The sequence below is a fragment of the Cnephaeus nilssonii genome, assembly GCF_951640355.1.
Source record: "Cnephaeus nilssonii genome assembly, chromosome: 5".
NCBI classification, from domain to species: Eukaryota; Metazoa; Chordata; class Mammalia; order Chiroptera; family Vespertilionidae; genus Cnephaeus; species Cnephaeus nilssonii.
This window is the reverse complement of record NC_137076.1, coordinates 23658035-23670274: the sequence shown is the minus strand read 5'-3', so window position 1 is coordinate 23670274 and position 12240 is coordinate 23658035.

The following is a 12240-nucleotide window of genomic DNA, read 5'->3' as shown; positions in this document are numbered from 1 at the left end:
TTGCCCATGATCTCAGGGGAGTTACTGATTATTTCATATAAGACAAACGGTGTACTTTGCCTTAACCATCAGAAGTCTGCCTTTTCTCAGTCAGATATTTATTGTCCTAAATATCCCATAGTGAGTAACACAGCTCTGAAACAGCACTGCATGAATTTAAATTACATTAAGTCTTCACCACTTTCTAATTGGTTTTCCTAATTGCTTAAATTAGTTAATATGACCCAGAGTAGATTAAAAAGGGCCTTCAGGGATTGAAAACTCTTATAAGAAATTAGCCTTTCCCAGCCTGTGTGGCTCAGGGGTTGAGGGTCAATGTTTGAACCAGGAAGTCAGGGTTCAGATCTGGATCAGGGCACATGTACGGGTTGCGTGCTCCATCCCCAGTGTGGGGCGTGCAGGAGGCAGCTGACCAATGATTAGCTCTCTTCCTCTCCCTTTCTGTCTAAAATCAATAATAATAAAAATATATATATATAAAAGAAATTGCCCTGGCTGGTGTCGCTAAGCGATTAGAGCATCAGTCTCTGCATGGAAGGGTCCCAGGTTCCATTCCCAGTTAAGAACACCTGCCTGGGTTGCAGGTTCCCTGCTCTCTGTCCTGGTACATGTGGGAAGCAACCAGTTAACCTGTCTCTCTCACATCGATGTTTCTCTCTCTCTCTCTCTCTCTCTCTCTCTCTCTCTCTCTCTCTCTCTCTCTCTCTCTCCCCCTTCTTTCTTTCACTCCTTGAAAAAGAAATGCAGCCGAAACCGGTTTGGCTCAGCGGATAGAGCTTCAGCCTGCGGACTGAAAGGTCCCAGGTTCGATTCCAGTCAAGGGCATGTACCTTGGTTTCGGGCACATCCCCAGTAGGGGGTGTGCAGGAGGCAGCTGATCGATGTTTCTCTCTCATCGATGTTTCTAACTCTATCTCTCTCCCTTCCTCTCTGTAAAGAAATCAATAAAATATATTTTTTAAAAAAGAAATGCAAAGAGTATATTCTCAGGTGAGGATTAACAAAATAAAACAAAAACAAAAAAGAAAAGAAAAGAAAGAAAACTGTTCTAGAATCTTTTCAGGAACAAATGATTATTCCCAGTGCTTGTCCTTTGAACACCTGAATTTGATCTGATCTCAAACCAGGAAAGAATGAATGACACCTCACAGTGGATTACCAACACCTTGAGGCTATGGTCCCACCAAATTAACTCCTATTCCCAGCCCCCAGCTTTATGGGAATTACTGACTCTGTCCACTACCCAACTGGCACATACTTTGTGACCATAGATTTAGGTAAGTCTTCTTTGTTCAATGTCTATGTCCATAGTCTCAGCTGCAGTTGGCCTGCACCTCCATCGGGACAGGACACACCTTTACCTGGTTCCTTTCAAGGAAGCTCAACATTACTGCCACTGCACAGAGCTTCTGTAGGTGGGGTCTGAGCTGTGTTCACCTTGCCCCAGGAGCTGTGACATTACATTAATGACCTTCTCCTTTGTGGACATTTGTTTGACCTGTAGGACATAGATTGGAAAGAGGGGCTCACACAAACCGGATGAAGCATTGCCTCACCCATTAAACCCTGACCTCTGGGTTACATTTAAAAAATCTTTTAAATAAATAGGTCACTCCCTTTCTTAAAACATGAAGAAATAGCCAGGCAATGAAAGAAAAATACCACATCATCTCACTGATTTATGGAAAATAAAGACCATTATAACCCGATGAATAAAAAGATAGATACAGAGGCTAGTAAAACACCCAACAGACTGCCAAATTATAGCGGGAAGGCTGGGGAGTGTTGGGGAGGGGGGCGGGGGGAAGAGATCAAAGGACTTGTATGCATGCATATAAGCACACTAATGGACACAAGACACTCGGCGGGTGGGATGAGGGCATGCGACAGTGGTTAGGGGAGGCTGGGGGAAGGTTAATGGGGAAAAAAAAGGAGATTTATGTACTACTATATGTAATACTTTAAAGAATAAAAAAAATCAACAAGGAAAAAAATAAAAAACACAATAAAGATAAAAAAAAAAAACACACATGAAGAAATAGCACCCACAACACTGTCTAGATTTTTTTGGAGTTTGGAAGGTAAGGCATTCCTGGGCTTGGAGAGCCCATTTATGCTTGTAATTTTGTGGCACCCCTACCATTGAAGGCTCTATGGATAGATTGCCATACAACAGGCACCTGGAGTGTCCTCAGATACTCCTGTACTGTAGAGTTACCCATTAAGCCTATGATTTCTTTCTCCTCTTTTCTTAGTTATACTGTTTACTAAATGCTTATGAATTTTATTAATCTTGTCCAAAAACAGCTTTTTAAAATTTCTCCCTCGATTTCCCACAATTATATTGATTTCCAATTTTTATTATTTAATTCTGCTTGCTTTTTAAAAATTATGTTTCCCTGACTTTTTAGAGGAAGAAAAAGTGAAAGAGAAAGATAAACATCGATGAGAAAAAACATGGTTTGACTATGTCCTACTCAGCCCCTGCTGGAGAATTGAGCCCACAACCTGGGCATGTGACCTGATAGGGAATCATATTGACAACCTCTTGGTGCATGAGACAAAGCTCTACTGAGCAACACTGGCTAGGTGGCTTGTTTTGAGTTTAATTCTTTTTTTTTTTGGTTTGTTTTCTAAAATAAATGCCTACATTATTTGGTCACCTATTTTTCTTTATTCTAGCGAATTTGTTCAATGGCATAAATTTTCCTCTAGGCATTGCATTTGCTGCCTCCCACAATCTTTGAGAAGTTGTAATTTTATTTTACTTAATTCAAATCATTTTTTATTTCTCTTGAGATGTTTTCTTTGATTCCATGTATTATTTAGAAGTGCATTGTTGAATATTCACATACATGAATGTTTTCCACTCTCTTGCTATTGCTATCTAGATTAATGCCTGGTGTGAGCACTTATTTTTATGACTTTTGTTCTTTCAAATGTGTTTAAAGTGTATTTAATATGCCAGGATATGTTCTATCTTGGTGAAGATTCCCATGTGAACTTGAAGAAAAAAATATGTATTCTGCTGTTACTGTATGAAGTATTACAATGCTTTAAAATTTTAAGGCAAAGATTTTAAATCATAGATTATCACAATTACATAATTGAATTTTGCTGTTACATGGCAGTGTTCAGATCAACTCTGCTGTGATTTTTTTGCTGCTGGAATTTATAATTTGTTATAAGGGTTGTTGATGGAAAGATTAAGATGTCCCGGATGCAGTGAGCAGGTGAACAAGTTTCTTGACTCAAGACCTAGTGTCAGGCCCAAGGTGGTTCTCTCCATGTAAATTGTTTCCAGACATTTCCTTCTTAAGAATCTAAGGTTCACTCTAAGCAAATCACCTAGGAGTTTTTAGTAACAGATAAGGATGCAAGTAGCATAAGTACTAATCCTATCTAATAAAATAGTAATATGCAAATTGACCGCACCTTCGCTATGCCCAAGCCACGCCCACCAGCCAATCAGGGTGAGTATGCAAATTACCAAACAAAGCTGGCAGTTAATTTGCATATGCTGAGGGAGGGAGGAGTGAAGACTGAAGACAACTTGGAAGAGGGAGGAAAAGCAGAAAGCAAGGTGGCTGCCAGAGGGAAAGCCCGGGCGGGGCGGGGCAGAACAGGGCGGGCAGCAGCGGCGCGTGGGTGCAGGCGCGGCGGCGGCGGTGGCAGCGCATGCGGCTGCAACGGCTGCTTGCAGGATTCTTCCTGCAAATGGGCTACTAGTTAAATTATATTATAACTAGAGGCCCAGTGCATAAAATTTGTGCTCTGGTGGGGTCCCCAGTACAGGTCGCTGATCAGGTTCCCCACCTCCCACCCTCCTCCTTCACTCACCAACTGGGATCTGCCACCACGTGGCTTCCCCCCCACTCCCAACCCCAGCCTCCTGCCTCTCTTCCTCAGTACTTCCTCCTTCCCTGGCTTCCTCAGCACCCTGCTGGTTATCCATAATGGTCAGCGCACATCATGGAGAGCAATCAAACACCTGTTCTCCCAGACTAACTCTTGAGGAGACACTTTGCATAATAGCCATTATAGTCAGTAATTCCCATATATATATATGTAAATATGAATTAGAATTTGGCCAAAATAAAAAATATTCAGCTGAGGTTTGACCAAAATAACAATAATAACAACAAGAATAATAAATTAAAACATAGATATATTTTATGTTAGAATGAGATATAATAGAAAGTTCAATGAAATCAGATTTGTATGAAATCAAAACATTCTTCTTGACTCCTGGCTCTCGGCCTCCCTGGCCAGCCTGTCTTCCCTCAAAGCCGCAGCCAGTCTCTCTCTTGCTTTCCTCACTCTGAAATTCTGTCTCTGGATGTCTCCACGTGTGACCTGTTGCATGCCCAGAAGCTGTGGGCCAAAGAGATCTGGTCCTGGAATCATCTCTGCCGAATGTAACAATTGTGCTGCGCTGGGCTGGGGGCTGCTGTGTAGAGACCCAGGACCAGCACGGCCTAGGGGTTCACCCCTACTTCCTGGAGCACTTATTCTCATCACATTTGTCATATCAAAAGTATTTACAAGTTCCCCTTCACTGCTGCAGGCCTGGAGCCCCTGCAGTCTCCTGTAGGCACTCATCTGCTGGGGCTTCTCCAAGGTCTCCTCCTGCCGCCTGCGCCTGACCACATTGACAGGATGTGCAGTGACCTTGGTGACTGCACTTTTAAAAATGCAGCTGGTGAGCCTCATTGGATGTTCAGTCCTTTCCCGACGTCTCCGCTTGCTCATGGCTAAAACGAATTGTCTCTTCTTCGCTAAAGTCTGGGGCATCATATTTCTCTGGAGCTTTCCCTTTGAAAACAAAATGAAATATAAAGTTTGAGTAAAGTGGGAGATATGGACTTCCATTGCATTTGGACCCCCAATTTCCTTCTGGAGAAGTGTGTCTATTCATCACAGTCATCTGGAAAGTTGTTGAAACTTTGTTTTGTGGACCTCAACGCAAGTAGGACTGGGGCAAGGCCAAGAATTTATTTATTTATTTATTTATTTATTTATTTATTTATTTATTTTTAAAGAGAAGGCATTTCTTTTTTTCCTTTTATTTTTTAAATATATTTTATTGATTTTTTACAGAGAGGAAGAGAGAGGGATAGAGAGTTAGAAACATCGATGAGAGAGAAACATCGACCAGCTGCCTCCTGCACACCCCCCACCGGGGATGTGCCTGCAACCAATGTACATGCCCTTGACCGGAATCGAACCTGGGACCCTTGAGTCCGCAGGCCGACACTCTATCCACTGAGCCAAACCGGTCTTGGCAAGGCCAAGAATTTATATTCCCAGTGTTCCCAGATGCTGATGCTGCAAGTACAGGCACTGCACATTAACAGCCAGATCCTGGGACATCAAGCTGATATGAGCCAAGAACAGAAGAATCAAGGTCATTATCCTGTTTCAATTCCAGACCATTTCCTCCACCAACTTCCTCTGAAGATGGTTCTCTCTTTCCATGTTTGTCAATGTCCACTCCACAGATGCTGATATCCTCTAATGGTGAATAGAGTCTAATGACTTCACTGGGTTAGACTTTCAACCCCCCAATACGCACGTTCACTTGCACACCCTAGTCCCTTCTTTACTCAGATATTCTTTGGTTCATGAGTACAGTAAACCCTCAATTTTTGGACCATGATTTAACAGACTTAGTATTTAATGGACAAAATTCCCAGTCCATATGTCATACATGAACATTTAACACCCTGTTCATTTAAAATGCTTTTCATCAAGATTTGCTTATAATTATATCAACAGGTTATATTTTATTATTAATTCAGTTATTTTTAAATGCTTTTCGTTATTGACTTGATTGGAAGGCGGAGGGCGAGTAAGATAGAAACATTAATAATGAGAGAGAATCATTAACTGGCTGCCTCCTACATGCCTCACACTAGGGATCAAACCTGAAAACCAGGCATATGCCCCAACTGGGAATTGAACCGTGACCTCCTGGTTCATAGATCGATGCTCAACTACTGAGCTGTGCAGACCGAGCCACTGTTATTTTTAACAAATTTCAGCGAATTGGTCAAAGGTTGGAAAAATCACTGTAGCAATTTTACTAACATAAATAAGTATTACATGTCTACAACTATAGTCTTCATATTTCAATCCAAAAGTCACTACTGGTTCACAGTGTTCAGAGAATGATTAGGATGTGATCACACTGCATCATGGGAAATAATTGGGCTATTGGACCCTGGACCTACTTTCTGCAGCAGTTTTAATGCTTGCAGGCCAATGCTCAAGGTGACATTCATTTACTAGATCTATTCAACATATATTTAAAACTGCTTTAATATAATAGAAAAGTTTTCTGTGAAATTAAACATTTATAAATACTTAATTTTAATTACACAAATGGGTCTACATAGGTGAAAATAAGAGGGTTAATTTGTTAAATGTTTTTTTTTAAAATATTAAATATATTTTATTCATTCCGGAGAGGAAGGGAGGAGATAGACACATCAATGATGAGAGAGAATCATTGATTGTCTGCCTTCTGCGTGCCCCTACTGGGGGTGGAGCCTGAAACCTGGGCATGTGCCTTTGACGGGAATCAAACCTGGGACCCTTCAGTCCACAGGCCAATACCCTATCCATTGAGCCAAATTGGCAAGGGTCAAATGTTTCTTTTAAAAACAAACAAACATGTTTTTGTTCATATCAAAGAGGAAGAAAGAGGGAGAGAGAGAGATAGAAACATCAGTGATGAGAGAGTCATTCATCAGCTGCCTCTTGCATGCCTGCTATGGTGGATCCCTGAGCCTACAAGGTGGGCATGTGCCCTGACTGGGATTTGAACTGTGATCTCCTGGTTCATGGGTCAATGCTCAGCCACTGAGCCACATCGTCCCAGGCTTATTTGTTAATTTTTTAAACATACATTGGGAAAGCCTACTTTATTATAGAACAGACTTTCAGCTTTATTGGACACTCCCCTCCCTTTGCCCAAATTAATCTGTTATCTTGAGATTTTATTGCAACTCAGAAATATCATTTTTTCATTAGTTTCCTTTTTTCCCCCCCACAAACCTCCACTGTAAAAAACCCGCCTAACCCTCCTTCTCTCCTCCTACTCCTCCCTGTTAATCTCCGCCCTTTAATCTGACTTAACCCAAGCAATGCTTCTTAGAAGTCAGTCCTGCTCTCACATTTGTTCTACATCCACACCCTTTCTGGGCTGTTCATTCCTCTGGCTACAAAACCCATTAATGAAGTAGATATGCCCCTGGAATCAGAGTAATCTGCCTTCAACCCTGAGGCTCAGATAGCCATCTGCCCACTCACCCCATTATTGTCAGTATCTGGGACTCAACTCACCGAGACCAGGTGTCACGCCCAACCAGCCAGTTCCCCAAATAATTCAGCACTAACTCAGGGTCCCCTAGAGTCACTTGTTGGTGCTAATATCCTGTGTAAGCCAGTGCCTTTCTGGACACCCTGCCACCCCACTGCACTAATGCATGTCTGACATGGTGTTAGGTATAAGTAAGTGATGTGAGAAACAGTCAGGCCAGGACGGAGACCGTGAGAAGGAGAGGATGGATGGAGGATGAGAGGTTAGGAGGTATAAAGAAAGAAAAGAACTACAATTAGTGATGCCAAAGAGTTTAAGGAAAAACTAACTGCTGACATATCTGATTAAAGAAATGAATCTATTTTTTTAATCCTCACCTGAGGATATTTTCCCATTGATTTTTAGAGAGAGTGGAAGAGAGAGGGAAAGACAAGAGAGAAATAAGTATGTGAGAAGCATATCAGTGGTTGCCTCCTGCTTGAGCCCTGACCAGGGCCCGGGCCAGGTAGAGCTGCAACGGAGGTACGTGCCCTGGAAGGTAATTGAACTACCTTTGATGAGAATCGAACCTGGGATCCTCGGGTCCACAGGCCGATGCTGTATATCTTGAGCCAAACCAGCATGGGCCTAAATTTTGGTTTAAATAACCAAGCACACTGTATGCAAACATTTTCCAGAGAGGTGCACAATTTAAACTGTGCAGGGTCAAACACGACTTCCAATTTCTAGTGAGATGGATGTTAGTTAAAAGCAAAGCTTGGCCAGTGTGGCTCAGTGGTTGAGCATCCTCCTACAAACCAGGAGGTCATGGTTCGATTCCCGGTCAGGGCACATGCCTGGGTTGTGGGCCCATTCCCAGTGTGGGACGTGCAGGAGGCAGCTGATCAATGACCCATTCTCTCCTCATTGAGGTTTCTCTCCCTCTCTCTTCCTCTCTGAAATCAATATATATATATACATATATATATAATTAAAAATATAGCAACAAATAATACAAAGCAAAACCACCCTGGCTGACATGGCTCAGTTGCTGGAGCATGGTCCTATTCACCAACCAATAAAACACAAAGCCAAGACAGAACAAAAACATCAGGCCTATTAATCCAAGGAAGCTTTATGTACTAAAAAGTACAAGACTTTGAACCTTACTTAACAAACATTAACACCTAAGAAATGGCGTTGAGGAAGACACTTTCTTGATTTAACAGCAGCAGTCTACTAATTCCTGAGGTTTCACAAAAGGAAAAGTATACAATGGACGGTCTGGCTGCTGATAGGGAATCTGTACTCACCAGAGAAGGCTGGTTTGTCTCCATGACTGACCCAGGCTCCCCCATGGCTGCTGAGCTGTGTTGCTGGCCCACTCCGGACATGCAGACAGCCTGTGGCTTGCTCCAAACTGCAGTGGCTTTCTCCTCTGCCTCCCTTTTATGGAGGAATGGAATGGATAACCCCATCAGCTGGTAATCCTGTCTCATATCCACCTTGTTCCTACATCTTTAAACAGAAACACAAAAAGATGGGATTATTGACACTGTTCAACACTGTTTCTGTTTTCAGAAAGTACTGCACTTGTGGATGGGTGGTATTTGCAGTTCCTGTCAACATTTGAATGATTTTAGGACCCACTGTGGCTACATTCCATAAGAACATAATGGACCTGGCCGGTATCGCTCTGTGGCTGAGCATTGACCTAGGATCCAGGAGGTCATGGTTGGATTTCCAGTCAGGGCACAGGCCTGGGTTTCAGGCTCAATCCCCAGTGGGGAACATGTGGAGATTTGAGCAGGAGGCAGTGGCCAATTAATGATTCTCTCTCATCACTGCTGTTTCTATCTCTCACTCCCACTCCTTTCTTCTCTGAAATCAATAAAAATACATTAAAAAAAACTAATAAAATAATTCTTATGTGTTTAAAAAGAAAAAGAACAGGAATGGAAGTTTGTATGCACAAAAATTTCCATGCAGTTTATATCTTAACTAGAAAAGCATAGAGACTGTGTAAATGTTTATTAAGAGAATATCCAAAATACTTATTAATAAATCTATATAATATATGATACAGCCATTGGTAGTAAACCAATAGGTCTAATCCAGTTTTACTCCTGGGTTAGAGCATCAGCCCTTGGGCCGAGGGTGGAGGGTTCTAATCCACTTAAGAGTACACACCTGGGTAGCAGGGTTGATCTTTGGCCACTGTTGGTGGCAACCAATCAAGGTGTCTTATATTGATTTCCTCTCTCTCTCTCTCTCTCTCTCTCTCTCTCTCTCTCTCTCTCTCCCCCTCCCTCCCTCCCTCCCTCCCTCCCTCCCTTCTACTTTCTCTTAACAAAAAATAAATGGAAAAAATATAGCCTTGGGTGAGGATTAACATCAACAACAAAAAAGTAATCTAATATTCTGTACATTTGCCTTTTACCTAATTACTGATAAATTTGATATTACTCAACCATCTTACTCTTTTCCTTCCTTTTGACCTCATTAGATAATATTCCTTTACTTTCTACTTCACTGACATTGATTTAACTATTTTATTCCACTATTCTATCTATTAACCTGTTAGTTGCAATTGTGTACAAACCTTTGTGTAATTACATTAATAATTAAATCATGTATCCTTTATTTAACATACTATACTACAGTTAATTACTTTTCCTACCACCCCAAATCTAAAACCTTAGAACTCTTTCAAGTCTATTTTTAAGCTTCCTCACTTTTGCATTACTGTTGTCATGCATTTTAATTATACATATATTTTCATCTTCATGAGAGATTTCCAGAATTGCTTCATAGAATTAAATTGATTTTTATTTATTTATAAATTCTCTTTTTCTTCCCTCTTCATTTCTTTCTGCATTCCTGGTTATTAATCTGGGATTATTTTCCTTTGGACTTAATAACTCACTTGTGTATTTTTTTCTAATTAAAGGTGGCTAACAAGTGTTGCACTTTAAGTGTTCCTTAAGACATCTTTATTTTGGGCAATATTGTTTTTGGATATAGTAATCTGATTTGATATGAGAGTTCTTTTAACATTTACAAAATGGTGCTCTGTTGATGTCTATCTTATTTATGTTTAGACCATATTCTTGCTTATTTGGTCTTTGTCTTCTCCAATGCCTTTAAAATATATATATATATATATATATATATATATATATATATATATATATATATTTCTTTATTGATTTCAGAGAGGAAGGGAGAGGGAGAGAGAAACATCAATGATGAGAGAGAATCATTAATCAGCGGCCTCCAGCACGCTCCCTACTGGGGATCGAGTCAGCAACCCGGGCATGTGCCCTTGACCAGAATCAAACCTGGGACCCTTCAGTCCGAAGGCCGACACTCTATCCATTGAGCCAAACCAGCTAGGGCTCCAATATCTTTTACATTCACTTTAGGTTCTTTTCAGCCATTTAACATAATTATATATATATTTTTACATTCAATATTAGTTTATAATAGTTTCAGGTATATTACATAGTGGTTAGACATTTATATAATTTAAGAAGTGATCCCCTCAGTAAGTCTAGTACCCACCTGGCACCATACATAGTTATTACAATATTATTGGCTCTATTTCCTATGCTGTACATTATAACTATGACCACTTAATAGCTACTAATTTGCATTTCTTAATTTATTCTCCTTTTTAAGCAATCCCCCTCCTAACTAGCAGCCATCAGTTTGTATTCTGTATCTATGAGTCTGTTCCCATTGTTGTTTTTTAAATATATTTTTTTATTGATTTCAGAGAGGACAGGAGAGGGAGGGTGAGTTAGAAACATCAATGGTGAGAGAATATCATTGATCAGCTGGCTGCCTCCTGCAAGCCCCACACTGGGGATCGAGCCCACGACCTGGGTATGTTCCCTGACCAGGAATGGAACCGTGACCTTCTGGTTCATAGGTCAATGCTCAACCACTGAGCCACACCAACTGGGCAAGTTGTTGTTGTTCATTTATGTTGTCCTCTATAGTCCACATATCATGGAAAACATGTGGTATTTGTCTTTCTCTATCTGCCTTATTTCACTGAGCATAATACCATTCAGCTCCCTGGGAATTGTCACTAATGCACAGGCCGGGGTGTGGCTTAGCTGCCCTGGGAACAGCAGCCAGCAGGCATTTAAACTGCTGCAGGGAAGGCAGGGCTGGGTGGGTGGGTGGGTGTGAGGAGATTAACCAAAGGACTTGCAAGCAGACGTGTATAACCCAGGGACACAGACCATAGTGTGGTGAGCCTGGGGCAGGTTCAGGGTGGGGGTTAGAAGTGCTCAATGATAGGAAAAAGGGGACCTCTGTAATACTTCCAACAATAAAGATTGAAAACCCCCCAAAATGCTGCAGAAAGTCATGCCACAGGATAACAGAACAAATTACCCGCAATGCAGTGTGATCACCTGTCAGTCATTCCCAGAATATTGTTTTCCAGCAGGGACTCTTGGGTTTAAATACGTAGACTATAGTTGTAGGTATATAATACTTAATCATGTAATTACTACAGTGGTTTTTCTCAGCATATGGCCTATTCGCTAAAATTTATTTAAAACAACAGTGAATTAATAACAAAACATAACCTGTTGATTTAATTGTATGCAAATCTTGGTTGAAAGCATTTTAAAATGAACAGGGTGTTAATTTTCATATATGACATACAGACCAGAAAGTTTGTCTGTTAAATCGGAAGTCCATTAAATTGAGGTCCGATAAATCTAGGACTTACTAGTTCTGTGCACAAACTAAAACACCTGGACCCTAGAGGCCAGGACCAGTTGCCCCGCCCACCGCCTCAGCCCCAGTCCCTCCATGTCCAGCTCTCAGCACAGCCAGGGAGACCGGGACCCCAGGAAGTAGACGGCGTTGCAGGAGGAGCAGAGGGTGGTGAGAAGCGGAGGTCCCACCCTGGGCAG